Consider the following 5,235-nt stretch of genomic DNA (forward strand, 5'->3'; position numbering starts at 1 on the left):
GGAGGAAGGAATAGCAATAGTAATAACAATAGCAATAGTAATAGCCCTTAGACTTATGTGCTCTGAGTGGTTTACAGCATGTTGCCCCCCAATAATCTGGGTCCTCACTTTGCCGGCTTCAGAAAGAAGGAAGGGCTGAATCAATTTAATAGGAATTTAATAAATGAAAAATAAAATAAAAATGAGAGGCTAAGTTCTCATGTCAAGCTCGGCTTTTATGGACCAACCATTTGTTGCATAACATTGTAGGTCATAAACCATAATTTACAGGGTTAGCTATTTGCTTAGTCCTCATTTATTGAATGATCCAGTCACCATTGGCTGGATTCCCATGCTAAGCCATAAATCATGGTTTACGAGACACTATAACAGGTCAATGCCTCACACTAAAGATAAAAGCAGTTCAGATTTAGGCATGACAGTCTTGTCAACCCAGTCATGACTGCTTAAGCCAGAGGTCTTCAAACTTGGCCCCTTGATGACTCGTGGACTTCAACTCCCAGAATTCCTCAGCCAGGCACGCTGGCTGAGGAATTCTGGGAGTTGAAGTCCACAAGTCATCAAAGGGCCAAGTCGGAAGACCCCTGGGTTAACCTATTGGAGTTTGTCTGAAGTATCTCCAATGGGGATGAAAGACAGCAGCTGTAAAAAAAATAATTTGGGTTGTACATCCCAGTAAGAACACCTTGGTCACCACTCAACACAGGACCTGCCAGGGAGTCGTGCTGTGTTTTACCAACCAGCTGACTTTGGGATGTTGTGTGAACGCAGACAGGTGCCTGGGAGGGTCTCCGGAGTGCCCACCTTTCTGGGGTCCCAGGTTGCTGAGATACTCGCAGTGGTAGCTCCACTGGTCGAAGGTCTCCAAAATGTGCACAGGGTCTCCGGGGATGGCGTGGGTCAGGAGGTAACGGAAGGCCCTCTCCTCCCGGGGGATGCCGGTCAGGTAGTCCCGCAGCTTCCGGAGCACCACCGCTCGGTAGAAGAGCAGGAAGTAATGGCGATAGCGGATGAGCAGGGTGACCACGAAGGGCATGAAGGCCAGGGCAATGGCCGGAGAGACCATGGTGGCACGCGGGAGGGCTGGGTGGGCGAGAAGACCAGTTGGACAAGGACAGATGGACAGTGAGAGAGAGTGGGGGCCCTCCGCTCAGTCCCCGCACTTCGCTTTTTAAGTGACAGCTCAGTCACATGTCTTCCTAGGAAGACAGGTTTCTGTTGAAATCTGGTTGACATGAACAATTCTAATTCTGATTAATTATTTAATTACTTCTAAATGATCTAGCCCAGGGGTAGGCCACCGTGGCTCTTTTACGACTCGTGGACTTCAACTCCCAGAATTCCTCAGCCAGCATGGGGGAATCTATGGCCCCCTCATGACTCGTGGACTTCAACTCCCAGAATTCCTGAGCCAGCATGGGGGAATCTATGGCCCCCTCATGACTCGTGGACTTCAACTCCCAGAATTCCTGAGCCAGCATGGTTCAGCTTGGAAATCTCTCCCTTCCCCTCAGCATGTCTGGCTCAGGAATTCTGGGAGTTGAAGTCCACCAGTCATAAAAGAGCCAAGGTGGCCTACCCCTGATCTATACCAAAACCAGGGGTGGGCAACTACAGTCCTCTGGACTTCAACTCCCAGAATTCCTGAGCCAGCATGGGGGAACTATGGCACCCTCATGACTCGGGGACTTCAACTCCCAGAATTCCTGAGGCAGCATGGCTCAGCTTGGAAACCTCTTCCTTTCCCCTCAGCACGGCCGGCTCAGGAATTCTGGGAAATGAAGTCCACAAGTCTTAAAAGTAGCCAAGTTTGAAGACCCCTGGTCTAGACGATGTCCCAGGGAACTGCTCTTTAACTGTATGAAAATTCATTGCAGTCCCAGGAAGGAAGCCAAGCCTTTTGCACATGGAAAGCACATTGCAGGGATCCTTAAGAACTTATCTGTACATATTTAAGCTTCCCTTTATACAACCTAGAGCCAGATTTTTACCCCCTTTCTGAGATAAATCATTTATTCTTCGAAATCGGAAGTGTTAACTCTAGGTCGGAGTAGGCAACCTTGGCTCTTTTATGACTCGTGGACTTCAACTCCCAGAATTCCTGAGCCAGCAGGGGGGAATCTATGACCCCCTCATGACTCGTGGACTTCAACTCCCAGAATTCCTGAGCCAGCATGGCTCAGCTTGGAAACCTCTCCCTTTCCCCTCAGCATGGCTGGCTCAGGAATTCTGGGAGTTGAAGTCCATGAGTCATAAAAGAGCCAAGGTTGCCTACCCTTGAACTAGGCCCTTCATGACTCGTGGACTTCAACTCCCAGAATTCCTGAGCCAGCCATGCTGAGGGAAAAGGGAGAGGTTTCCAAACTGAGCCATGCTGGCTCAGGAATTCTGGGAGTTGAAGTCCACCAGTCATAAAAGAACCAAGGTTGCCTACCCAGATCTAGCCTAATGAAGAGAAGAGATGGGGGCATGAGATGGTAACCGTCCTCCAATATCTCAGGGGCTGCCCCAAAGAAGGGGGAGTCAAGCTATTCTCCAAAGCGCCTGAAGACAGGACAAGAAGCAACGGATGGAAACTCATCAAGGAGAGAAGCAATCTGGAACTAAGGAGAAACTTCCTAACAGTGAGGACAGTTAACCAATGGAACAGCTTGCCACCAGAAGAGACTGGACAGCCCTATACAGAATAACAGAGTTGGAAGGGACCTCGGAGATCTTCTAGTCCATCCCCCTGCTCAAGCTGGAGACCCTATACCATTTCTGACAAATGACTGTCCAGTCTCTTCTTAAAAGCCTCCAGTGAAAGCAAGCCGTTCCACTGGCTAATTCTTCTCACCGTTGGGAAATTCCTCTTTAGTTCCAGGTTGCTTCTCTCCTTGATGAGTTTCCATCTGCTTCTTCTTGTCCTGCCCCCAGTTCTTTTGGAGAATAGCTTGACACCCCTCCCCTCTTCTTTATATTGATATTGGAAGACTGCTGTCATGTCACCCCCAATCCTTCTTGTCCTGATCTCACTGCCAGCCCAAGAGGTGGTCCAGGGGTCTCTTCACCCCACTGGGTGGCCTGGAGAGCCTTCGATTTGCTCTCCCAGGACCTTGGAGGGAAATCAGGCAATTGCTGGTGGGGTTTGTGGACATCATTTTGAGGCCAGTTGCCTCTTTCTCCAAGGATGTGGGGCCACCAAATCAGCCGATCACGGTGACAATCCCTACGCTGGGGAAGCTGCTATGGGGCGGCCCTTCAGCTGCCTTACCTGCCTGGAGCTGCAGCCAGCCGAATCCTTTGTGCGCCTGGAGGATGCATGAATGATTGATGGCCACCCTGAAGCTACTTCCTGGGTTACCTGTCGTTACCTATCCATCTGAAACAGGTGGCAAATAGGAAAGGGAGAACACGGAGAACGAGAGGTTGAGCCTTGAAGAGGAAGCATAGGTGAGGGACGAATGTGACTCTTCATCTCATGTTTGGGATCCTGCCCAGGTAGACAGAGGACAGAATGGCCACGCCCACTCTCAGGTATGCCTTTTGTGCCACCCGGGGATGCCCTTGTCTCCTCCCATCTTGGAGGTTCTGGGCGTTTTTAAGATGGAGACCCTTCAACAATGCTACTCTGGATTGTGACTGGAGAGTCCTAGGGAGGGTTAGCTGTGGCTGCTTCTACTCTCCAATTCTTACTAGAAATACCTAAGTCAGAATAGAATACAGAATTGGAAGGGACCTTGGAGGTCTTCTAGTCCAGCCACCACCTCAATCAGGAGAACCTATACCAGGGGTAGGCATCCTTGGCCCTTTTATGACTCGTGGACTTCAACTCCCAGAATTCCTGAGCCAGCCATGCTGAGGGGAAAGGAAGAGGTTTCCAAGCTGAGCCATGCTGGCTCAGGAATTCTGGGAGTTATAATAATAATAAAATTGGAAGGGACCTTGGAGGTCATCAAGTCCAACCCCCTGCTCTGGCAGGTAACCCTATACCATTTCGGACAAATGGCTGTCCAGTCTCTTCTTAAAAGCTTCCAGTGTTGGAGCATTCACCGCTTCTGGAGGCAGGTTGTTCCACTGGTTAATTGTTCTCACTGTCAGGAAGTTTCTCCTTAGTTCTAGGTTGCTTCTCTCCTTGGTTAGTTTCCATCCATTGCTTCTTGTCCTGCCTTCAGGCGCTTTGGAGAATAGCTTGACTCCCTCTTCTTTGGGGCAGCCCCTGAGATACTGGAAGGCTGCTATCCTGTCCCCCCTCGTCCTTCTCTTCGTTAAACTAGACAGACCCAATTCCAGCAGCCTTTCCTTATATGTTTTAGCCTCCAGTCCCCTAATCATCCTTGTTGCTCTTCTCTGCACTCTTTCTAGAGTCTCCACATCTTTTTTACATCGTGGTGACCAAAACTGGGTGCCGTATTCCAAGTGTGGCCTTACCAAGGCCTTGTAAAGTGGTATTAACACTTCACGTGATCCTGATTCTACCCCTCTTTTAATGCCGCTTAGAACAGTGGCTTCTCTTCCTTAAAATAGACATATCCAATTCAGAAGCAACAGTTCTTTATGTGTTTTAGCCTCCAGTCCCCTAATCCTCTTTGTTGCTCTTCTCTGCACTCTTTCTAGAGTCTCAACGTCTTTTTTACATCGTGGTGACCACAACCGGATGCCGTATTCCAAGTGTGGCCTTACCAAGGCCTTGTAAAGTGGTATTAATCTTTCACGTGATCTTGATTCTCTCCCTCTGTTAATGCAGCCTAGCACTGTGTTGGCTTTTTTGGCAGCTGCAGTACACGGCTGGCTCCTATTGAAGTGATCGTCCACTAGGACTCCGAGATCCCTCTCACAGTTGAAGTCCACGAGTCATAAAAGAGCCAAGGTTGCCTACCCCTGCCCTATAGTACACCATCCCAGACAAATGACTGCTCAATCTCTTCTTAAAAACCTCCAGTGTTGGAGCACCCACAACTTCTGTTGGCAAGCTGTTCCACTGGTTAATTGTCCTCACTTGTGACGAACTCTCATGGTAAAGAAAAAGACAGACACAAAGCTGCCTCGTATTGTCCTACTGCGCATGTCTGCAAGATGGACGCTGCCCTTTAGCTCCACACAAATGGAGTGGAAGAAGGGTAGAGGGGGGGCTTCGGAGACCCCCGAAGGAGCCAGAGGGGAGACCCCCGAGGAGCTGGAGGATCTGCCCCCTCCCTGGTGAGTTTTCCGGGAGGGGGAGAAGACAGCCGCGGGCCGCTCGCCGTTTTCTTTCTC

At 49.8% G+C, this 5,235-nt stretch overlaps 1 pseudogene; it reads right to left on the bottom strand.

Annotated features, from left to right (window-relative positions):
* Nucleotides 1-1,066, bottom strand: part of LOC107299755 — a 4,051-nt pseudogene extending 2,985 nt beyond the window's left edge.
* Nucleotides 1,067-5,235: the final 4,169 nt, after the last annotated feature.

This window comes from Protobothrops mucrosquamatus, unplaced genomic scaffold, assembly GCF_001527695.2.
Source record: "Protobothrops mucrosquamatus isolate PMUCROS unplaced genomic scaffold, P.Mucros_1.0 scaffold5413, whole genome shotgun sequence".
NCBI classification, from domain to species: domain Eukaryota; kingdom Metazoa; phylum Chordata; class Lepidosauria; order Squamata; family Viperidae; genus Protobothrops; species Protobothrops mucrosquamatus.